The 26157-nt window shown below is 37.5% G+C and overlaps 1 long non-coding RNA gene across 3 annotated transcripts; it reads right to left on the bottom strand.

Moving 5' to 3' along the window:
* Positions 1 to 1218: 1218 nt before the first annotated feature.
* LOC145999853 (uncharacterized) lies at positions 1219 to 14973 on the bottom strand. Of its 3 annotated transcripts, none has more exons than XR_014443439.1 (3): positions 14643 to 14973; positions 11467 to 11588; positions 1219 to 2155 (listed from the first exon to the last, which is right to left on the bottom strand). It is a non-coding gene; the product is annotated as an uncharacterized LOC145999853 (long non-coding RNA). The 3 variants fall into 3 exon arrangements; XR_014443441.1 differs by lacking the exon at positions 1219 to 2155 and adding an exon at positions 4189 to 4302; XR_014443440.1 differs by lacking the exon at positions 1219 to 2155 and adding an exon at positions 7714 to 7959.
* Between the last annotated feature and the right edge of the window lie 11184 nt (positions 14974 to 26157).

The following is a 26157-nucleotide window of genomic DNA, read 5'->3' as shown; positions in this document are numbered from 1 at the left end:
CTGTGACCGATGGGAAAAAAATGATAAGCATTGAGGGTAGCAAACTTCTACAGCCATTCTTATCGTGCATGTACGATAAAAACATTCACCTTAGTCTGTTGCAATACTTGAAACCCCGATAATCATCTTGGGACACTGTGCATTTCCACTTTAATAAGAACACAACGGGAAAAATTGTTGGGGCTCCATGGCCCTATCCTTGTGTGAAAGAGCTCGGAGGTTTCTGAAGCTGGAGAATCACTGATCTAGAAAGATTTATTTTCAAAATTCATGACAGCACACAGTTCCTCTGTGACATAATTCCAAAATTGCTGCGTGAAAACTAAGGTCCAATGGAACCTTAAAAACTCTTACTCTTATTTCATCGGAATGCTTTTAACCCAGTTTCAATCCAAGGTCTGAAAAACGAAAGAACATGATTTGGGAATTTTAAACAATTTAATGAAGACTGTGCTTAGAGGCCGAGGGATTTACATTGTTTCTTTTACGCCAAACTCAAGCAGTTATGATGTTTTTAGCTGCCACTCAAAAAGCATATAACATAACTTCATAAAAACAGTTTCTTTCTCACATCAATAAAATTACTTGCAAGAGAGTCAGTGGTCAGCATCATGCTCTTTGAGCCTATCATCAAGTCTGCGCTGTATCATACCTACATACTTGCCTCCACATGTGCAGGAGATCATATAGATCATTGGGGTCGGTGTAATATCCTTTGAAATGGGTTAGGTGGAAGGCTATGGAAGGAGGGGGTTGGTCTGCTATCTTGAAACTGTGCCTGGTTAGAACTTTTTGAATTTTCTTGGTTAGGTCAGGATGTCTAGGGAGGCCGATCCATTTTTCATTTGTCTTTTCTTTCTGGGGGCGTGGCTGGCCAATGTTTACACTGTTGAATGCCTCTTTGCGTTTACACTGTTGAATGCCTCTTTGCGTATAATCGATTCCTGCAAATGGAAGTGTATGGGCACATGATGTTCGTTTACACATCAAATTATAACAAAAAGCATTCTGGAACTACCAGAGAAAATTTCATTTTCAAAAAGAGGCTTTTCTTTTCTCAGCAATGCCGAGAGGTTGTGGTCTATAAAAATGCAGTTTCTTGACTGACATACAGAATAAACATATCAAAGACTGATATTCCAATATTCCACTTCACTGCACAGTATCTCCAGCAACACTAGAAACAAGATAATATCATCCACTCACACTCGTATTTGTTTTTTATCTTTGAAACTAATTCCGGTCGTAACTTTTCAAAAGAGTGCATCATCACTTTATCAATGACAAAGTCACACATGTTGCAACCATCTTTGAAACTTTTCGTAACAAAACAATTTCTAGTTTATAAGTTTGTTTTTTGGCAGTTGGTCTTTCATAAAATTCGCACTCCCATCAATCAAATCATTATCCAACAATAAATTAATGTACGTCCTAAAGAATGAAATGCATATGATGATGATCGGTACTTTATTGGTAGTCGTCATTCATGGCTCGCCATGGTTGACAACTCGCTTGTATGAGGAATGACTAACAGTGAACAATGAGTACAAAAAAAAAAAAAGTCCTGCAGAATGTCTTTCGCAATTGACAAAGAGAAGAAAAAGCCTTTGCAATATTCTGTATAATCCAACTGCAACCTAAAGTTAACAAGTTACTCTTGAGGATGCAAACCTGGGCTTCAATCATCCCTTGCACTTGCACCGTCAGCTGCAATTTTCTCTTTGTTTCTCATTTTTTTAATGTAAAATCACCAACCACTGCCGCAAAACCGTTGGGATGTTATGTTCAGTTTGTGCACTAGGTGCCTAACCACAAACCACCTGTAAGCGAGTTATTGCCTTTTTAGCTCTTCCTGCTCAAAAAAACACTACTGGATTTACTCAATGATGCATCCATCAAATAACACCCCCACCCGCACCCACTTTAAATACAAATGGGTATGCAGTCCTTTACATTCCCTGAATTGGAAGACGGGGTACAGTTTGGTGGCTGCATTACTTTATGCATTGTACATCTTACACACACACTTTATAATCCTTCACATTGTCAGTCCAAGATGACTACGAGTTCGTCTATCCCTTTGGCGTTGAGCTTCCACCAGGGTTTGCGAGCTACATGACGGAGGTCACCTGCTGACAACTGCCTCCTCACTTTTCTGAAATACAGCCAGAGAACAGCTCAGGTAAAGCTTCATCATTATGCAAAATTATCTTCTGGCATGCAACGTAAGATAAGAAACTCCATCAAATACTGTATTTACTCATGTACAGGGTGTTTCAACAGAAACGCCATTATTTCAAATTGCATTTTAAAATATTTATGATAACTACTCAAAAAAAATAATTACATAATCTGATAGAGAAAATGCAAAAGTTTAATGGAAAACATGTTCGAAATATCCTCCTTGACGATTTATCACTTCTTGCACCTGGTTGCACATGTTGTCAAATATCTGACCAAGGGTTGCACGACTAACTTGTGCAGTACAGAGTTCGATGTTTCCTTTCAAATCATCTAGTAATCACAGTCCTCGTTTCAAAACTCCCTGCTTTAGGAAACCCCACAAGAAATAGTCTCACGGGTTTAAATCAGGGCTAGTTGGAGGCCACTCTAAACCATTTTGAAATAAATGTGTGTAGCGATTGTCAGGACAGGTTCAGTTGCATGCAGCCTAGCTCCGTCTTGCTGGAACCATTGCTGACAAATTGGACAACGTTTCCGTCGAAGACCAGGAATGAAGTATTCCTGCAGCATTTGCAAATAATTTTCTGATGTGACATAGCCATCAAAAAAGAAAGGTCCAATCAAGCCACGTTTCGATACACCACCATACCAAAACCTTTTGTGCATACAGAGGTGTCTCCTTCGTTGATGTGGATTGTAGGTTGCCAAAAATTAAATTTTAGACTTTTGTCAATCATAACACATACAAATTATTACTGTGAATATACTAAATATTTTTTTAGGGTCATTTGAAATCACGGCGTTTCTGTTGAAACACCCGGTATAATGTACATTTTCCAAAATTTTTGCAACCAAAAACTGTGGTGTGTATTATTATGCACGGAATAATTCGAAAAGGCAACATGAAGCCATGCATGTTTTCGCTATGTCACTGTGTATAACAAGTACATATCTACAGGCACAAATACAAATTATCAGGTTGGATTTCTTCAGTAATAATAATTTTTTAAAAAAACATAAAAGTGAAATGGCCATTTGCATGATTTTTCACTTTGTAACTGAACGTTTTGAGACTGAGAGAAAAGCGGCAATGTTCTTTGTAGACATTCTTCCGTCACATGGAATCCACAGCAGTGGTATTTGTCATGCGAGAAATAATAGAAAATAACTTCCCGAGCGCTGCAAATCTATAATGCAATTTTGATCTTGCTTTCTTCTACTTCTTCTTCTACACAGTGGAGGGAGAAGTGGTGTGGGTTGGTGATATATGAGGGTATTCTTCTCTTGGTCCACATAGCAACAGGTGACTCATTGAATAGGTTATACAGTAGAACCCCGATTTTACATTCATTATTCATGGTCCCAATACAGCAAAATGTTATAAAATTTCCCCAGATTTTACATTTGCTGCATTGTAAGTTTTTTCAGCTTGGTCCATTGAAAAACGTAAAATCGAGGTTCCACCATAATGCCATTTGCTTTCATCGGTATAGCAACAGCTTTACAACCTACAACTAAGAAAGACATTTCTTGAACCTGAATTATACTGTGCATTATTGTCACTTTTCCCCATCAAAAAACAGAGTGCGCGTTGTACGTGCAAATACAGTATGTATGTTCTTCTTAGGAAGATTTTAGACTGAAGCAACATGCAACACGTGTTGCTTGGGAACGAGCCAATCAGCAACAACGTTTCACACCCTAGCGGCATGACAGGCAGCCCAAGCGACACATGTTGCTTCAGTGTGAATTCTTCCTTAACTTCTTTTTGTAGATGGAAAACAATATAATATTACTCTTTTAAGTGATTTTCATTTTTCCTGCAAGGTTTCATCTACGTTACACGGAACTTCCCAAGCTTACACCAAGATAATTGACCGAGTTGGTGTTTTAAGTCCACTTTATGCACAGTAAGGCTAATCGGGACTGGACCTACAGTTTAAAGTGGGATCCGAACCACTATGTGCCTCCACAGGGGAATTGAACTTACTCTAAGATAAACACACACACACAACTTTAAATGGGTAGTCACTCTGCACTTCTAAGGAATGTCCTCGTTTCCTTCTAGGAAAAATCTGTTTCTCCAGGTTCACAACTGGTCTAAGTTTTGAGAAAGTTCTGGGAAACCAAGAAAAATAAAAAACGCTTAAAAGAACAGTATTATAACATTTTCCATCAGCACCTATGTTCTAACCATGTCAAAACAATTTGGTGTTCAATCACACTTAAAAATTACAATGCTTACAAATATTTAAACAATTAAAAATGTACAAAATAGTCCAGACAAAATATTTTGGTGAAACAAATTCCCAAATTTCTTCAGGCATAAATTTCCATACCATTCTGTGTTGCTTAGCAAAAATTATTAATCATAGTTTTAATTAGTGAACAAAAAGAAGCTATAAAACCTTTTGCATACAGAATTTCCTCCAAAAAGAAGTCGGCTCAAGGAAAAAGTCAGCGATAGTGAAATTTTGAAAGATATTTTACGAAAATTGCATGTTCTCATATGCTAATATCCCATTTTAAAAGTAGGCTACAAATAATTACCGTTCTTAATGCAAAACTCACTAAAATCATATTAAATACAGGATTATTTCTCTTGTAGTCTACGGTTAGTACAAGCATAAAAACACAGTTTTTTGTTGTGACGTTTCAGGAGAACGCACGCAAGTTTGACTTTTGAACTAAAAATAAATGTCTGATGAAGGGAGCGAGTGTTCTGAAACGTCACAACAAAAAACTGTGTTTTTATGCTTGTAATAACCGTATACTACAAGAGAAATAATTCTAGAATGCAAGCAATACATACATACAAGAAAAATTAGTAATGAAGGAGGTGAATGAATCATCAATACCTCAAGAAATGTTTGTAACTTTTATTTTAAAACTTCATATCGGAACAATGGAATATGTATGAAATTTCTCTTGATACTGCACCAATAAAAATTAATTTGATAATAATAATGAGATCAAAAATGATCATGATAAAAACACATGCACCTTTGCAAAATTTCCAAGGTAAGAAAAGAAAATCAAAGGTGCATATTGTAATTTTGTTTTGTGTTTATGATGTTGAGGACACCTGACATTTTAACAGTCAGATATAAAATGGTCATTTCATTTCAAATTTACCTCTTTACTTAACGTGATACAATGTGCAGTAGTGCACAGACTATTTATCAAAACACGAAATTGGTAAACTTAATAGAAGGGATAGGATTTTGATGACTGCAGCTTCTTTCTGGTAACCCAGAAACATATTTGCTTCAGTGCTCACTTGTTCGGCTACAAATTAAAGACTTTCAAGATGAATCTGTTGTGCCATTTTTGGTCATATAAGGCATTTGTTGGTCATTTTCTCACTTCTGGAGCTTCGAGACATTGAAACTGATTTAGAACCTAGTGACTTTTTAACCTGACCCTGCGTTAGTTGATGTTGAATATAGCTTTTTGATACATAAAACTGTGATAGATAATGATCGTCTGTCAATTCTTTTTCTGAAAACTTGTGAAAATATTAGTTGCAAATGACAGATTGGAATGCCATCAGTCATTGGATGTCTAATAATGACCTTTCGTTAATTTCTTATGTATATTTCTCACCGAAAAGTGGTATTCTGGAAAAAATTTGATGCTGTCTTCTGCCACTTATTAATTTATATAATTTTCTGGATGCAGTAAACTGATAACATTACGTATTGAAAAATAACAATGGATGAGGCTTTATAATGCAGAAAACTTGGTGTAAAATTCTCTTACGGTTTTCATGACAAATTCAAATTTTGGGTTGCGTGACTTTTGAAACACACTGTACTTGTAATATTTTCTTTGTCACAGTTGGTGACTTATGAGCTTTTTCCCAAACACCCTAGAATTATGAATCTGGTGTTTCACATTCATTATTCCTAGCATATTTTAGGAGAAAAATTACTTTAGGTCTTTTTAGGCCATAGCTAGAGCATTTTTTGGTAATTTATTGGTCAACAAAATCCTAGGCCTACTTATTAGCCATTCTGCCAATAATGTCACAAACGTACAATATTAAAAGTAACCATGTTTCAGTTACACTCAAGTACATTGTGTATCTATAAATAAAACTAATGTCTCTATCATCTGGGAATGACTTACTTGGTTGCTTCGGTAGCTCTGAAGTATAAATCATCTGGGGCATCTATTCATGACATTACTTGCTTTCTTCCTCCAATCCGTGACATGCCACCACTTTTGGTTCTCTCGTTTAAATGGTTGATGACCGATCGGCCCAGGACGGGAGAGAAAATGTCAGGGCCTCTAATGCCTAGTTCCTTATTTGGCCTTTTGGATGGAGGAGTTGGAATTGGAGAGCAACACATAGGAAGGATTCATCCAAAGAACAACAGACAGGGCTCTTATTAATATCTTACAGCTAGTGTTACCAAGCATTGTCCTTTTAATGGTTTGGCATGGTAAGCACAGTTAAAGTTGAAATACGAAACTTTACCTTCACAATCCTCTTTTTCTATTGGCACGGTTACCTGTAGAGTAGTACTGCATGGAACCTTGTTTGAGTCCCTCATGCTCATGCGTTTGCAAAGGAATATCATTTTAATGTTACAATAATCACATTGTTATTTGAAAAAAAATTGCAGCATATTACAAAACACCTGCCTTCGTCCCATTCCAGATCTGAGAGCATTAACAGAAAAATAAATATTTCTTACAGTGTGGCCACTCTAGGACCATAATAAAATTCAAGTATAATTCCCGGTTTTTGACGTGAACTTTCCAAAAAATTCAAGGTTATACAAGCAGATGTTTTCTCTACATCAACGTATTACGAATCTCACCATTAACACATATGCACACACAAATATATTAACAATATAAATGGTCTGTGTGATTCCAATGTATCCAAAAATTTCAAATCAATGCAATTAAAGCGTACATATATTTACAATATTTAATTTAAGGTACATTTGCAGTTCCACATATTCAGACTCTAAATACATCTTGAAACACAAGTGATGTTACGGGATATACCAATCTACAAAAAATTGTTAATTGTACAAGAACTTCTCTTATCTTGCAATACTGTTCTGCAAAAGACAGTAAGAAAGTTAACGGATTGAGAGAATTCTGTTTTATTTTCCCCGCAGCTTTCTTCTCCTTCCTCGATAAAAATAAAAGCTAAGCTGTGAAAAACTTGCCTCAGAGCATTAATAAATATGTATGAATAAATTCAATGGGACTTGGATTAATAAAAGTTGCAATTTTTCACGTCTACGGAGAAAAATTCACGTAAAATACATGCAGAATTCCCAGTTGAGTAGCTACCCTGTATTAAAATTCAGTAAAAAAACACACAATCAACTCAATGCTTGCTTTGAAAAATCCTTCATAAAACACTGGGTAAGCAGATTAAAAAGCAAAATTTAAAAAGTGTAACTTTTGATTTAGTATTCCATTCATCATCCAACACCCCCCTTTCAGCATAGTGATTTTTACTAAAATATTATAAAGATACCTTTTAAAATAAAGTGGAAAGTTAAACTGAACATTACACACATATTCACCCCCTCTCCAATTGAACTTCAATAGACAATGACCTAGAGCCAATGAAAAAGTCCCTATTTTACTTTACACATTATAAATACTTTAAACAGAAGTCTGGAGTCTGCTTCTTTCTGCCTTCAATGACTGTATTGTTCAAATCTCTGCTAGTTTCTTTCAAAGACGTAAAAACGTTTTTGTCCGTTGGTTGGAGATTTGCGCTACATGCACGTGAGTATTGTCCTGCAAAATAATTCAGAGTTCAGAAAACGAATAGCAACTTAGCTAATAATCTCTTCAATTCTGAACAGATTTTTCAGTCTTACTTGTTTATTACATATGAGTGATATTTTGTCAGAATAGCCTTTCATTAGCCTAGGAATACTTCATGGACAATGAACAAAGAATTGGTTTTCCGTGTGTGTTTCAAATCATTCCTAATAAGCCGTTCATTTTAATCCAAACATGCAGTGGCGGCGATTAGGAGGAGCGGGAAGTGAGGGATGCAGTTCCCCCGTCACATTTTGCCACTTTTTGCACCCGCAGTATGGACTCTTTATGCTAAGCCTTTTCTACCAAGAAAACGTATATTGTCCTTGCCCCTCAAATGTTGGCACCCAATCGCCGCTACTACAAACATTCAGATAGATTTGTCAGTTGTGCAAACCTTGTAAGCTAAGAAAAGTGATCGATCGCCAAAGGAGTAAGAAAACTCTTCGAGTCAAAAACTCATACGACGAAAATACAAGCTCGGGAACATGTCTTCAATTACGAGAAACTTCACGGTTGTTTACCATCGCACTTTCTATTACTGTCGCTCCGGCTCCCGCAGCGGAGTTTGTCGACCTCCGTGGCGAAGTAGTTAGCAGAGCGCGCTACAAGGCCAGGGGTTCTGGGTTCGAATCCCGGGTAAAGCATGGGTATTTGTGTTTATCCTGATGAAAAGAAACTGAGAAACTGTAAGAATTGAAAAGTGTAAGAAGTGAAATAAGTGTGAATAGTGGGGGATACCTCAGTGTAGGGGGTATTTCCTTTAAAAAAAAAATAAAAAAAAGAGTGGTTAGCACATCGCGCTACGACGCCAGGGGTCCTGGGTTCGAATCCCGGCCTGGGCATGGATGTTTGTGAGTGAGTGTCCATTCATCAATTTCATCATGTCATCACTCATCCCCATCTTCGCAAATTAGCCAAAAGTGGCACAAAAAGCGAAGTAAAATAAAGCAAATGAATCAACCAATCAAATCAATCTATCACTGTTGCCGAATACATAAAATCAAGTATGTGCCTTGTATTTGCAACACAAGCTTAAACCTAATTCACATTTATTTCACTGTATTAACATGCATGAAATAGTGTGGTTAGAATGTATGGCTACAAATGATAAACACTTGCTTGAAATAATTGTGTCCATCGGAGACAAAGCGAAAGGAAATGGAACAAGATGGGAGGATAGATTAGAAAAGAATAAAGAGGAAAACAAGAAAAGGAAAGGGAAAAGAAGTAAGAGGAGAATCGGGAGTGTACGAGAGAGGGGGATACATACGTCTTACATACACATATATACTAGATATGGTCTTACATTTATACTGCCCACCCTAATCTATCAATATGGCGCTTCTGCCCACCCAGTCGAAAATTTCTGGCGCCGTCCCTGATACTCTAGACTAGCTAGGCTATCTGTGCAGCCTGAAAGAGAGAATAAAATACAGGAGAAAAATCGATCACATATTTAAATAATATTATTCATATCAGTGAGATGATGATGCTGATTCTGGAGTTCACAACCTGATTTCCTATGAGTTGGCAACCTGATTTCTTATGAGTTGGCAACCTGATTTCCTATAAGTTGGCAACCTGATTTCTGAGGAGTTGGTAAATTTATTTCTATTCATAGCCTAGGACCACGTGACATAGTGAGATAGCCCACATCTTGGGCTGGTATGCCATTTTTATTGAAAATAATATATTTGATTTATACCAACATTAAGTGTGGAAAATAACATCTTGCAAATAGTGTTTCAACAATGAAAGTGCATTGTGTTCTACACCTCCATGGTGAGTGAAATTGCAGCTAGTGAGGAGAGGAATCTCCACCTCTGAGGACACCACCAACGACCCAATAATAAAACAACAATCAACAGGTTTTATCTTCCCCAGAAAAGAGAAGTTTCAGCAACCGACTCCAGCAGGTTGTGAACCAAATTGTGTGCCATTTGCAAGATGTTATTTTCCATACTTAATGTTGGTGTAAATCATTTTTTTCTTCCAAAAATTATGGCATACATATGGTTGTAATAGTTTATCTTGTATGTACGCATTGCTTGCATTGTAGAATTATTTTCTTGTAGTTTACGGTTATTACAAGCATAAGAAAACAGTTTTTCTTTGTGATGTTTCAGGAGAACGCACGCTCCTTTCATCAAACATTTATTTTCATTTTGACTAAAGATACAGTTATAGCAATGGTTAGTAATTTTGTAAACAAGAAGAAACCGTTATTCCACTTCAACAAAATTGGCACTATATTGTTTAACTTGCATCTTCTCAAAAATCTGATTTTCTGAAGTGTTGTTTGAATCTTGATTTGATATTTCTGGAATGTACGTACCTCTCTCCCCATAATAGATGAATAATGAATAATATGCCAGAAATATCAAAATCAAGATTCAAACAACACTTCAGAGAATCAGATTTTTGAGAAGATACAAGTTAAACAATATAGTGCCAATTTTTTTAAAGTGGAATAACGGTTTCTTCTTGTTCACAAAATTACTAACCATTGCTATAACTGTATCTTTAGTCAAAATGAAAATAAATGTTTGATGAAAGGAGCGTGCGTTCTCCTGAAACGTCACAAAGAAAAACTGTCTTCTTATGCTTGTAATAACTGTAAACTACAGGAAAATAATATGGTTGTAAGGGTAGCACATGAATAAAGACTACCTCCTTTTATTTACTGTGTTTCAAACATGTTAGTCACAGAATTTCATCACCAAACAGAGCAAATACATCTGGGTGATAAAAAATCCTGCGAAACCTAAAAAAATATATATATATATATAAAAACAAACAATGGGTTGATATAGGTTCATATACCTAAAATAGGTTCCAACAAGCACAATAGGTTATTTTAGGCACTATAAAAACTTCATCAGTTGTTGCATTTTTAATGAAACTCAGACTTAACTTATTTATCTGAAAAGGGAAAAATTGGTTAAAAAACTAAAATCCGAGGTCTAGTTATATCATTTAAAAAATCATCAGGTTTTTCTGACCCACCCTGTATTGTATTTGTTGTTATTTGAAGGGATCGGGTGTAAAACATGGAAGTGACATTTTGGTCATTTTTGAGTTACAAAGTAAAATGTGCAATCCTTCAATTTTCAAGTAAAATTGCCTTGTCATATAATTTGCATTGGACTCAGTGAAGCCTTCTGAAATTGGTAAACACAATACGAAAACAATTTATCTACAGTATAGCTTCTAATAACCTTGTTTCTTAATGAACTCAGAAATGACCAAAATGTCACCATGTTTTACACCCAAACCCTTCATTTAGCTTCACTTTTCAGCCACTTCTGGCTAATCACAACACAGTGGATGAATGATGATTACATGACACTGATGAAGGGACACTTGCAAAGAACACCTATAAACTGGATGGGACTTGAACCAGTCGACCACTTAACATGCAGCACAAGAGATTTTTACAATACAAGATGGAGACCAATCAAGAAGCGCCATACTCACTCCATTCCATTCACTTCCTCTTAAGTCCTACGTTTTAATAATGAAGGTGATAGATACATTGTTGATGCTGGGCTTATCCAACTCTGGTCGATTGGGAACACGTTCATAGAGAATACTCCCATCTGCAACAAAGTGATAAAAGGCAATTATTAAGAACATAGTAGAGTCACATATTTATGGTGAATAAAAGGTCAAGATATCAGTACAAAAACTGGGGACATTTCAAGATAAAAAGCCGTAAATAAAATTACACTTTGGTGTTAAAATGGTGAATATGACCATAAAATTAATTCAAAAACTACTTATTCCACAAAATAAGCTTTTCCCTCCTTATGTACAAGGTGTACAACTTTGCTTCCGCCGTGTTTCCCCAAAAATATGACGCTGTAATGAAAAACATTGCTTACCCAGGCATTATTCAAAGTAATGTCCATCGCTGGCCACTACTTTCTCCCATCTTTCGGGCAGCGTACGAATGCTGCGTCTAAAAAATTGTTCATCTTTGGAGGCGATCCATGAATCGATCCACTTTTTGACTTCTTCATAAGATCGGAAGTGTTGGTCAGCCAGTTCATGAGCCATTGATCTAAACAGGTGATAATCAGAGGGAGCGATGTCTGGAGAATAAGGCGGGTGGGGTAGGACGTCCCATCTTAATGTTTCCAAGTACGTTTTCACCACTTTAGCAACGTGGGGTCGTGCGTTGTCATGCTGCAAAATCACGTTGTCGTGCCTCTCGCTGTATTGCGGCCGTTTGTCCTTCAATGCTCGGCTCAAACGCATTAATTGCGTTCGATAACGAGCACCTGTGATTGTTTCACTTGATTTAACCAGCTCATAGTACACGACGCCGAGCTGGTCCCACCAAATGCAGAGCATGATCTTGGAGCCATGAATATTCAGTTTGGCCGTCGACGTGGAAGCATGGCCAGGATATCCCCATGATTTTTTGCATTTTGGGTTATCGTAATGAACCCATTTTTCGTCCCCGGTCACAATCCGATGCAGAAATCCCTTCCGTTTTTGCCTCTGAAGCAACTGTTCACAATCATACCCATGGCTTTCAGACGTTTTGAAATGGCTTGCTGTGTCACTCCCAATGATCGTGCCAATTCTTCTTGAGTTTGACGCGAGTCTTCACTCAGCAATGTCTCCAATTCTGCATCTTCGAAAACTTTCTGTCTTCCACCACTATGCCGGTCTTCGACGTTAAAGTCACCGTTCTTGAAGCGTTGAAACCACTCACGACAGGTTCTCTCACTTATAGCGTCCTCACCATACGTAGTGGAGAGCATTCGATGAGCCTCAGCCACAGTTTTCTTCATATTGAAACAAAAAAGTAGAACCTCCCGCAAATGGCGAGAATTTGGCTCGTACACTGACATTTTCAATCGCGAACAACTTCACGATGCACACACCACTCGACTAATGTTTGAATGGGGTTATCTTGACAGAGGTCCAAGCTAACTGCATGACGTGTGCGATCTGCTTCTTTCGACCGCTACTTCCTGTTGTTGCCACCTGTCGGAAAACGGCGGAAGCAAAGTTGTACACCTTGTAGTTGTCAGAGTATTAAATTTATTCCTAAATAAATGAGTCCGATTTTGCTTCCCAAACATTTACAGCAGAATTAATCATTTTTCCGTAATTTGCATAACTCGCAGGATATTTCAGACTTCAGGAAGTGTCACATGGATAAATCAACTTTAAATTTCCTGTTTAAGAGTTTATTGCACATTTTGCAGTTTATTTCGCGACATAATATGGTAGGAAAATGCACCTTAAAAACTTTCAAAACATTAAAAATTAACATTATGGCTGTTATTTCATATTTTGGGTTTCCATCAAATACGAAATATGCATTTGTCTTAGTATCAGAGATGGGCCACATTGATCAGCACTCTACCGATATTGGCCGATATAGGCATATCGATGCTAAAATTTCCAATAATTTAACGACCCAATACATCCTTAAATATTTTACAACTTAGTGCAATATTGTGCCATTTTGTTGTAACTTTTATGTATATAAGCATATAATTTCCATTCTTTACTCTTAAAAATTAAATGTCTACATAAATGTAGCTTCATTTGATTTGCAGAAGCTTGGTTCATCTGGTAACATACATGTATTAAGGAGGTTAATGAACCATTTGCAATTTTATATTGGAACGGTAGAATTTATCAGTATTGGTAAATTTTATATCGGCATTTTATTAGTAACAGGTAAAATTTCATATCGGTCCATCCCTACTAAGAATGTTTCAATATTTAATATTTAAACGAATCTTAAGTGAATAATAAGTATTTTAATATTAAATATTATTACCAACCGATGACAATTCACTTGAGTGAATCCCTTCTCTTGTATGCATCATGTTTCCTGGATTTAAACCAACGTGCCTCAACTGGAAATTGAACCTGGAACCTTGTGATTACAAGGTGACAGTATTGGCTGCCATGCTATCAGGGAGACACTGAACAATAAAGGAAAATCACTACTTAACACATTGAATCCCAGGGTATTTAAACTGGCAATAACTCAGAAACCCGGGCATTTTATGTGATTTTCAACAATGTGAAACAATTTATTTTTTGGTCTTACTATACATGTGTTATACATCAAAATAAAGGCAATTTCTTTCCGTCCACGATAAAAAAGAAACAATTAGAATCTGTGTATTCTTGCATGTGCTAGAGACGTTGAACATAGTCCTTGTTTTTCATATAATGAAAAAGTCCGTACTTCTAATGCTAAACAGTGGCAGCGATTGGGTTCCAAAACTAGGGGAGCAAGGTGCAAAAACTATGGGGAGCAAGAGCAATTTACTTTTCTTTGGTACATAAGGTATAGCATAGAACGGGGACAAAGTGGCAAAAAGTGGGGGGCAACCGCCCCCCCTCGCCGCCACTAACCCTTAGTATGAAACATAGGCAGTGTGCAAGTAAAGAACTCATAACAAGTAAATAAATAAGTGTTCCATTTCTTTCGATATTTCAAGTAAATACATTGGTCAAGTGCATGGCGCCCATAGGAGTTTTCTCACGGGGGAGCTTTTCAAGATTCTCAGGGGGGCTCTTCGTAACTCCAAACATTCAAGTGATATTGCCCCTACTATGCACGTGTATGGGACACTCGTGTTGAAAATCAACATACTTTGGCCAACAGGCCATACCTGATCCTTTTTTGTGGTCGTGGAAAGGCAATATGCTCCGACTTGGGTATTTTGTCCTTTTCTGTGGGAGCCAACCAGTCTGGGACAATTACATCTCCCTGACCAAGGACTGTGGCAATATTTGTTACACTACCCATCTCCTTTTTCCTGTACTTCAATAATTCCTTTAGTTCCACCATGGATTTTCGAATAATTTGCTGCTGACCTGGATAAAAACAAAGAAATATTTAAATATAACATGCATTAAAGACACACATTAGGAGTATTCTTATTTTTTCAAGATACACGTATTGGATCATTTTGTAGGTTAACAAAACCTTGAGCAGCCTGAAGACACAGTACATGCTCATACACACACACAAAATATTAACATGCAATTAGATAGGGTGAGAAGAAAGTTAGGGCATCAGCAGATATAACTTTGAATTTAATTGGATACTTTTCCAAGGTTTTAGAGCCACAGTAGCTCAGTTGGTAGAGCATCTGGCTACCACGTGTAAGACCCGGGTTCGAATCCCGAGGCAGGTGATTTGGACCAGGAATTTTTCCAGTCATTTCCCTGTTTCTGCATGGCTGTAAGGTCCACCCAATGAGCACCTGGTGGGTAAAGATGGCCGGGCAAGATCTTCCCAACTATGGCCGAGATCAAGAATATGAGGATCTCTATATTTCCAATCTTTTTTTTACCTTCCTTTTTCAAGGTTTGAGTACTCCACAATACATAAAATGGCACATTCATCCCTAACTTGCATTTCTTATAACATTAAAACTGGGAGATGTATTTACACTGAATTTTCTGCAATATGAAGACCCATCTATATATTTTTTTAGGGCTGAATCAATACCAATACTGATGCTTGAAAATTGTAACAATTAAAATTTATTCAAAATATTAGTGGGTGAGTTTTCTACTTGAATTGTAAATGCAACACAACTGGTACTTTCCAACACACTTTACCATTCGTATTGGTTCAGTCTTAATATTTTAAAGTACTTTTGATCCACAAAGGTCCCCTATTTATAACTATTTTGAATAGTTTAGATAGTTTTATAGTTTTAAGGCCACAATGTTCAATTGTCAACACTAGTCCTATTATTCTATTAGTGAGATCTGTTATTTTGATCAATATTCCTTCATTGCCAGGTGTGTAGAAACTTACAATTAAAAGTCAAATTTCATTTCAAAAAGCCATTTCAGTTTTAGAGTTTTTTCTTCATAAATATTACTACAAAAGAAATCCAACATGGGAATTTGCATTTGCACCTGTTACACACAGTGACATAGTGAAAACATGTGTGGTTTCATGTTGGCTGTCTGAATTATTCCGTTCATAATACGCACCACAATTTGGGGATAAAAATTTTGAAAAAATGTGCATGTTATACATGAGTAAATATGGTATAAACATTATTTTGCAGAAAGGACCATAATATATGCAGACAATATAGACAATGCTACAGGAACTTATTACCGTAAGTAGTTTCGGTAACATTATCGTATGAGGGAAACGGATTCCTTCAAATTTACAGGAGAAAGTACTTATGGAAATCATTTTCTTTAGCGTTGTGGAAGTTCCTGAATGTAGATTTGATCCATTTTAATGTGAATGCATGTTGTTTTCTGTGAAAATCTCTGTCCGACATGCTGTTTCTGCTCCCGCCATTTGCTTTCTGCACGAGAGTGCAATGTTCCGTGTGTTAAGATGATGCAACCCCATAGCCAGTGTTTCAGCCTCGCCTTGTTTTCACTAGAACGACGTATCGAGTATTTTTAATTTTTTTTTTTTTTAACTATGCTTGCCTAACCTAACCTAACCTTACGGAAAATGGTTTTTGGGGCTAACGTGAATGGTTTTTGGGGCTAGCGTCAATGGTTTGTGGGGCTAGCGTCAATGGTTTGTGGGGCTAACGTCAATGGTTTGTGAGGCTAACGTCAATGGTTTGCGATGTATTAGCATAATTTCAAATCCGGGAACGAAAGTAGATATTTTCCGGTGAACGAGGTTCCAACACTGCATAAATCGACAAAACACACTCAGAACGCCCCCTAAACCAGTATGCTATCATGGCCATAATGTGTTACAGATTCGAAACAACAAGTAACAGTAAGTACTCGTAAATAGAAGAAATATACATTATCTTAGTTAGAAATGCATTATTTTACCTTAAGAAATGTTCCGCATTCGAAAATAACACGTTAGCAATGTAAAGAAATCTGAAATATATGATTCGTAGGTGTTTCCCTCATACGATAATAGTACCGAAATTTTCATTGTGTCAGGATATTTTGAACATTTTCAGTTTTGACCAGAATTTTTTCATCCTGCACACCCCTAGTAATATGCAAATAATTAATATCACAGAGGCATTACTTGATATTTGGGCAGGCTATTATTTCATGTTGGAAAGACAAATAAAGAGCTACATGCAATAATCTAATATTCCAGGTTTGAGGTTCATTGCACACTAGTCAAGATCCGAAAATGAACAGTAAATTCAGTGCCGATTAGCCTGTCTGTTATAAAATCAACTTTTGAAAAATACACTTGGGGGCTCTTACGGATGTTGTAGTTTTTAATATCATACAAAGTAATGAAAAAACACAAACTAGAAAGTGAAATCATGTAGATAACATACCTTGAAAGTATTCGTGTTGGGATTTTCATAATTATATTTATTTATTAGTGTCCAGATAATGTTTGTAGAACATTAATAAATGGTATAATTTAACAATACAGGGAATTTCTCCAATTTGTTTGAATTTTCGGTTACTTACTAATTTGGGTCTCCTAATCACGAATCTGCACTTAAAATTTGGCGCTCACGTATAAATTTGGCGCTTATTTGGGGGCAGGTGAATCCGGCCACTTTCTAACATGCCCTTAACAGGGAGTCTATAGATATAGGCGGGGCCGCGACAGCGGTTGGGGGCGGTAGGTCGATTACCCCAGGGGCGGAGCCCGGAACCGGCGGGAAATTCGGAAATCGAGGGTGTGGAAATAAGAACTTAATTTCGATTATTTTGCTATTTCCACGTGTGAGCGCCAAATTTTGACTGCAGATTCGTGATTAGGGGGCCAAAATTAGTGAGTATGCCGAATTTCAAACAAAATGGAGAAATTCCCTGTATTGTAAAATCGCTCCTAATAAATTTCACAGTGAGCTTATTTATTATCAAGAGAAGATCCTTTGACATGCTTATTTTTTATTCAGTTTGAATTTGTTGTTCTAAAACAATTTGCTCTCGACTGCTTTCGGCTTGTTACCACATTATTCAATGAACACACAACAAAAAAAAGTAGGATGTATCACGCAGCAATAAGATTTCATTTTATAATTGAAGGTTTTTCACTTACCTGGCATAAATAAATAAATAAATAGCAAACTGTGAAGAGCAATCTTCAAACATGGTACTCGACAGTGTTGCCAACAGCACGAGAGAAAAACGGGCTAAATCGCACCCAAAATGGGGCTAAAATTCACATCCAAGGGGCTAGATTTACAAAGTTGGCGGCTGCGTACTGAAAAAAAATCTGGATTTGGTACTATTATCGTATGGGTGAAACACCTACGAATCATATATTTCGGACTTCTTTACATTGCTAACGTGTTGCGGAACATTTCTTAAGGCGAAATAATGCATTTCTAACTAAGATAATGTTTATTTTCTCTATTTACGAGTACTTACTGTTACTTGTTGTTTCGAATCTGTAACACATTATGGCCGTCATAGCATACAGGTTTAGGGGGCGTTCTGAGACTGTTTTGTCGATTTATGCAGTGGTGCAATCTCGTTCACCGGAAAATATCTACTTTCGTGCCCCTATTTGAAATTATGCTAATACGTCGCATTTATGTGTAGAACTTGTAAAATAACCTTGCGATTTACCACGTTCATTGTCCATACACAGCAATTTGGAACCATCTTTCTTTCGCAATTCGGAACCATCTTTTTTTCGCAATTCGTTAATGCTCGTCCTTTACGCACAACACTCTTGCAACCTTGAATATTGACGTCAGACGAGGAATGCCTACGTGGTTAGGTTAGGCCTGTTAGGTTAGGTTCCATTAGCATAAATACAAAGAAAAAATAATATTTTCGCTAAGAGACGCGTTACCTTTGTATTGCCTAACATGAAAAAGGTCTCTCCTGTGACGTCAGAACACAATGTTGCTACAGTGTTGTGCGATAAGTGACACCCATTCGGGTCGGAACCATCTTTCTTTCGTAATTCGTTAATTCTCTTCCTTTACGCACAACAATCTTGCAACCTTAAATATTGACGTCAGACGAGGAATGCCTACGTGGTTAGGTTAGGCCTGTTAGGTTAGGTTCCATTAGCATAAATACAAAGAGAAATTGTAAAAACAGCTCTCTCCTGTGACGTCCGAACTCAATGTTGCTACAATGTTGTGCGATAAGTTTTCGGGAAAAATGGCTTGTTCCGAACTCGACAGGTGGTTCTAGTGAAAACACGGCGAGGCTGAAACACTGGCTACGGGGTTGCATCGTCTTAACACACGGAACATTGCACTCTCATGCAAAAAGCAAATGGCGGGATCAGAAACAGCGTGTCGGACAGAGATTTTCGCAGAAAACAAAACGCATTCACATTAAAATGGATCAAATCTACATTCAGGAACTTCCAAAACGCTCAAGAAAATGATTTCCGTAAGTACTTTCTCCTGTAAATTTGAAGGAAATTTGAAGGAATCCGTTTTACCCATACGATAATGTTACCCTGGTTTTTAATTCTTGGGTGTTTTGGTGCAAAATTTCTGAAACTCAAGCACACACGAACTAGTCTGGTCGAGCCTCACGGTAAAAGTCTAGTTTACGTCCTTTTCATAAGGAATACGTGTGATATATCGTTGGAAAGGTTATTGCATAAGGAATTCAACAAGTAAATCCCAAGGCGAGGAAAAATTTCCTGGAGGAGGAAAACGAGAAAAGCCGATGTTGTCCGGATATGCGTGATTGAATGTACTGAGGACATTTTTCGATGATGAAGCACATATTTAGGGGTGAAATGAGTGCTAATGGAACCGAACCTAACAGGCCTAACCTAACCTCGTAGGCATACCTCGTTCCCGTGAATGGTTAGTGACAGAAAGTGTAAAAAGAAAAACCTACTTACCCTACGGAGGCCGGAGCGCCGGCTGTCTGCTAGCACAGTTTTGTAAACGGGCAAGAAGGAGTGCGCAAGAAGGACGTAAACGGGCAAGAAGGACGTAAACTAGACTCTAGCCAGCCTCACTGTTACGAACGATTCGTCGATTCCACACCGCATTTCTGTGAACTTTCAAGGACCAGATGCAATGCAACTGAACAAAGATTCGCTCCTGGAATCGACGTTATCCGTAATTCGCCTCGGGCTACACAGCATACCAAAACCAGAAACAAGGGGATAAAGTGACAATGTGCACTTGCTTGCTACCTGCTCCCCAAGGAGGGGTCGCAGGACGAGCTTGCAGCAGTGATGCCAAAAGCATGGAAATTTCCCTAGGCACAGGGAAATTTGAGGGTGAAAAGGGAAAAGGGAAATTTAATGAAAAATAGCTAAAAAACAGGGAAATTTAAACTCACATTTTCGTTCTTTTAAAAAGTTCGAAAATATTTTTTTTCAGCGTGTACTTTTTCCAAATGAATAGTTAGCAACAGTGACACTTTTCAGTAAGCTTCTCTCTCCCTGTTATAGATGACCTTGACCGGTCAGTCTTATATTTGTCGCGTTTCATAGAAAGACCTCAAGGCACGAGCCGCGCTGCACCTGGAAAGAATTTGCGATGCGATTTTCAACTTCTTTCCTTGTTCCAACCATCATTTCAGAACGTGTCTTAGTGGCTGTGTGTGTGTAACTTTGTGTGTCCTGTGTCGTTGCAAGGAGAATGGAAGAGGTGACTAATAGGAAGCTACCTGCAACTCCCAAAAAAGTTAGAGAACGTCGTGGGGATTTATCTGCGGATGAAAAGATATCTGGGAAACATGTGAAAAAAATTCGTATTGAGTGGCAGGAAGACCCGCAGTTCAAAGGCTGGCTACAACCAGTTAAAGGTAACGAGTGTAAGTGTAGGTGTATAGCTTTATGATTTTCATAAATATTTAATAATAATAATAATAATAATAATAAAGTTTGTTCCTCAGGCAAAACAGGCGTCAAAAGAAAAATATTAACAGCAGGCCGCTAGCTAAGCTTTGACAATGGGTGGGTTTCAGTCCGACAATCATTGCTCCGCAGAAGATTTTTTTTTTGTTTGGGGATTTTTTCGATACATTAGTGTTTTATTTTAAAATTCAAATGTTTATTTTAGGATAATTATATTAAGAAACTATGATCAGTTTCTAGTATTTTATTCAATGTGGGGTTTGAACCCACTAAACCCCCTTATATATGGTCCTGATTAACAGTTATAGTAATACAAAGATACAGCTTCAGATGTGTTTTGAAAATCGAGGGAAATTTAGGTCGAGAAAGGGAAATTTTACACTGGTAAAAGGGAAATCCTGCATTCGGAGATTGGCAACACTGGCTTGCAGGTGCAGAGGGGTGTCGGTTACGTGAATTCTTCTTTGCGTGTTGCAATGGTTCTTATTAAGCTGAAAATATGAGTTTACTTTACTGAAAATGCCAAAAAAATATTTCATTACTGAAAGGGCTAGATTTGTAGCAAGATTTCTCTCTGTAGGGCTAAAAAGCCCCTTGGGGCTTTTGCTGAATTTTGGGGCTGAGTACGCACTCAAAAGGGCCAGTTCTGGCCCCAAAAGGGCCAACTTGGCAACACTGGTACTCGAAGTTGGCCTCTGTGCATGAGTACCAGGTCATAGCAATTTGAAACATATCACCCTTGAAGTAATATACCACCAAGGAGCATTTTTCATAATATAATTTATACTTTCATTAAGGCCGAGTCTGCTTCCACGCACGTGTCAGCAGTAAGAATAAGCGTCAAATTTGCTCCTGCCACGTAATCCGTCTGCTAAGAGGATGCTACAAATCTTGCGAACAGATTAAGACGAGAGAAATGCAAGTTTATGATTAGTAGGAATGAATGTACAGGTAATTTAGAACCTTTTTTCTTTAGAAAGCATTTTGCGATATTATTGTAATGCAAACAGAACCTAACCTAACTACGAGAGCATTTAGGTTTATTATTAGAAGAATGCTGAGGGACCTAATCTTAAAACATTTTTGTGAAAGTAATCGCTACAACTTCACAGTATGCGTTACAGACGTAATTGCATACATAGCATGATGAAATCACGATAAGACAAAGACCGAGTCTACTGCAACGCGCATCTTTTTTGAGGTTCGAGCAGAAAAAGAACGTGGCAGCAGACACTACCTTTCATTTAATTTATCTACACCACATAGAAACTAACATCTCTGAGCCAAAGGCGTGCGCAGACCCCCTGATTAAGGGAGGCAAATGTCTTGATGAAAGTTCAGTCGGAGAAAGAAAAACCTCATTCCATCTCACCTTACTGACTCCCTTCTCTTTCCTTCTTTCTCTTCTTCTTCCTCTTTCTTTTCTCTCTCTCTCTCTCTCTCCTTCTTTCTTTCTCCTTTCCTTCTTTCTCCGTAGCCCTTTCCCACCCCAACCCTCTCTCTCTCTCTCTCTCTCTCTCTCTCTCACCCCTTCTTTCCTCTTTTCTCTCTCTCTTTCTTTTCTAGGGAGGGAGAGAGAGCGCGCGCGAGAAGAAAGTATAAAAAGAAAAAATGAATGGATATTAAACAGGAGCACACATAGTATGTATCCAGACCCACCGAAAATAACTCTATTAGAAGAATCCCTGTTTCCGTGGCACAAGATTTATTTGTTCCCCTCCACCTTTATTTACCTTCTCCGTGGTTCAGACTAATTTACACATAAACGTGATTTCGTACAGCAGATTCAAAATGACTACACATAATTTATTCATTTCCAATCTGTGACCAAATTATTCTGCGACCACATAGGAGTAACAAAACTAAGCTAACGAATAAAATCCTTGAGTCTTAATAACAAGTAATTCGCTGGTAAATGAAGTAAGATAATCAATTATATATGAGCTGCCCCCCGTGGCCAGGAGCGGCGCCAGAAATTTTCGACCGGGTGGGTAGAAGCTCCATATTGATAGATTAGGGTGGGCAGTATAAATGTAAGACCATATATAGTACGAGTATATATGTGTATGTAAGACGTGTGTATTCCCCTCTCTCTTACACTCCCGATTTTCCTCTTACTTCTTTTCCCTTTCCTTTTATTGTTTTCCTCTTTATTCTTTTCTAATCTATTCTCGCATCTTGTTCCAGTTCCTTTCGCTTTGTCTCTGATGGACACAATTATTTCAAGGAAGTGTTTACCCATGCGCAGCCATACATTCTAATCACATTTCCTTTCATGAAATAAATGTGAATTAAGTTTAAGCTTGTGTTGCAAATACAAGGCATATACTTGATTTTATGTATTTGGCGACAGTGATAGAAAGTGCGATGGTAGACAATCGTGAAGATTCTCGTAATTTAAATGCACGTTTCTGAGCATAGTATTTTCATGGTATGAGTTTTGACTGTTTTTTCTTACTCGTGGGGAGTTACTTTTTTTAGCTTACAATGTTTGTACAACTGACAAATCTATCTGAATGTTTGTTGTAGCGGCGATCGGGTGCCAACATTTGAGGGGCAAGGACAATATACTTTTCTTGGCAGAAAAGGCTTAGCATGAAGTGGCCATAGTGCGGGGGCAAAAAGTGGCAAAATGTGGCGGGGGGAACTGCATCCCCCACTTCCCACTCCTCCTAAAGCCGCCACTGAATGTTTGGATTAAAATGAACGTCTTATTAGGAATGATTTAACACACACGGAAAATCAAATTCTTTGTTCATTGTCCACGAAGTATTGCTAGGCTAATGAAAGGCTATTTTGACGAAATATCACTCATAAGTAATAAACAAGTATGATTGAAAAATCTGTTCAGAATTAAAGAGATTATTAACTAAGTTGCTATTCGTTTTCTGAACTGTCATGTTACTAATGCGGGAGAAGCAATACATATATGGTTACATGAACATATTTTATTGAGGTAACAAAATGATTTAGGACACAAGGAATTCATCGAAGTTAGTGTTGCCCACAGGACGAGACGGGACAGGCTTTTAAAAATTCGAGACGAGACGTGATTGATCATGTGTCCCTTTGACAAACGAATATTTTCGAGACGAGACAGCATTTCACAGCATTTCCACGAGACGAGACAGGCCAAAGTCTCGTCTCGTGGGCAACACTAATCGAAGTTGATCACCGTACCAGTAATAATTCATCTATTTTTCATAGATGACTTAGGTTGTATGGCGTGACCATTTCGAACACACTAGAATGTCAACTTCTAACCTGTGCTGCATAACTGGAAACTTTATTCTTTCAGGGCAACGAGTCCCTGGCGCCTGGAACCACTGTCAAAGAAATAATTTATGAGGGTTTGTATTTTGAGTGTCAGCATGTGCTTGTTTTCGGCCCTTCGTTATATTCATCCAATCACCATTGAACATTATAGTCGTCATTATCAAAATTAGCAGAAAAATGACTTAAATTAAACAAATCAACCACAACTTACTCTTCCAAAAATGGAGTTTCATTAGTTCATACCTCTTAGAAAGTTGGGTTGGTAGTTTCAATCGCACAGCGTTTCATTAGTGGATCACGGCAGCTAATTCCGTGAACAATGACGTTGTTTTCCGAAAGTCTCAAATATTTGTCTCAGGCAATCCCCCTCTTAAAATTGACACATCATCTGTGGTGATAAAATGACACGTTTGGTGAGAGTTCTTTTTGTATATTTTTCCCCAATAGCATAACGCTGTCGCATTATAATGAAGAGGTCCTGTGTTCGACTCCCCCTCCTCTGTTGAAAGCACAATTCACAAGGGACACTCGCAACGAACATCCTTTCCCAAGCCGGCATCGTAGCGCGCATTTTTGTCAAGTATGTAGGGCTATATTAACTCCCCACAAAATATTCCCGCCACTTCTGCTTCCTGGTTACTTTTTTTCTGGCCCTGTCATTTTAGAAAGACCAGCTTTGGGTGGGGGAGGGGAGAGCATAGAAAGGATTTCTTTTCAGGGGGGGTCCAACTCCAGACTAAATACATAATGCTTTTAAAAACTGTTAGGGGGATGTAATAAAGCAGTGCCTTGAAATGTACTTGTCACTATGTCAATTGACTATTGTATTAATAAAGCATTAGTTTTGAACTAATTGTTAATGCCATTGTAATTTTTAACCGTTGAAAAATATATTGCTTACAATGGTATGCACCTTGGCAAACTGGACATGTGTATTTACTGCTGGCAAGCCACATGAGTCGTGATCTCTGTCTGAAACCTCACAATTCACACAATCAACGCGGCTTTTTTTTCTTTTAAAGAGTCAACCTCAAATTTTACTTTCAGCTGGCATTCTTGTTAAAACCTGGGATGCAGAGGGTAGTTATTTCCACCAATATCTCTCTCTGCCCACCTTTTTACCTTCTGTAGGAACTAATTTAGTCTTAGAGAAGCTGTATGGAAAAAATCCCAAGTGACATTAACTGTAATTACGTAGATTTAGCATAAGTACTTTGTACAGTTTTCATATTGTGTCTCTAATAAATGTCGACAATACATTAATTTAATTACATCCCCAATAAAGAAATGAAAATAGTTCGTTCACTCGAGATTCGAACCTGCAATCTTGCCTTCTCATCACTTCCCCACGTAGTCCAATAACCTCATCTATAACCCTTCAGTTTCCTTAGCAATCTTTCAAACTTTGTTAATCTATCTGCTGTTTTTCACAAGCTGAAATGGAATTTGAGGTCTGCAATTAAGAACTAGACTTACGTAGTAACTTATTCTCAATCATCTACTCTAATGTGGCATATCTCATGTATTATAAATGCGAAATATCATTGTTCCAAACAATTTATCACAGTCATTCCTGACTGTTAGTTCCAGAACTGGCCACAGCCACAGCGCATATAGGTGAACTTTTCTGCGTGATCTAATTTCAAACACTTTCTTTCCTCTCTCTTTTCGCCCTCTGAAAAACTTCTTCTCTCCTACATTTATAGTATACTCACCTCACTTAGTACTCTGACAATTTGTTTCTTTATACAGCATATTTGCAGAAGAAACAATTAAACCTACAAGGGTATCAATATACGATGTACAAAACACACCTTATTACTAACTTCGTTGTCCGTAAAAATGAAAGGTAAATATGAAGCCCGAGTAAGCATAAAATGTTGCTAACAAATGTTTACCATGTAACAGGAACATGATTGCATACTGTTGATTTAATCAATCCAAAGTTTTCCACGGATAGCGTAAAATGAAAATTTCACTGTTGAATCTGAATCATTGAAATCGTTCCTCGTTGAGCTCATATCCCTTTGATTACAAGACTACAACGTTAAGACAAATAAATAAACTCAAAATATTATAGTAATTGCATCATTTTAAGTATACATAGAAATGTAAACTACAAAGCTTGATGT

Source organism: Lepisma saccharinum, chromosome 16 (genome assembly GCF_977018435.1).
Source record: "Lepisma saccharinum chromosome 16, izLepSacc3.1, whole genome shotgun sequence".
NCBI lineage: Eukaryota > Metazoa > Arthropoda > Insecta > Zygentoma > Lepismatidae > Lepisma > Lepisma saccharinum.
Note: the sequence above shows the minus strand (reverse complement) of the source record. Positions and strands in the feature narration are given on the sequence as shown.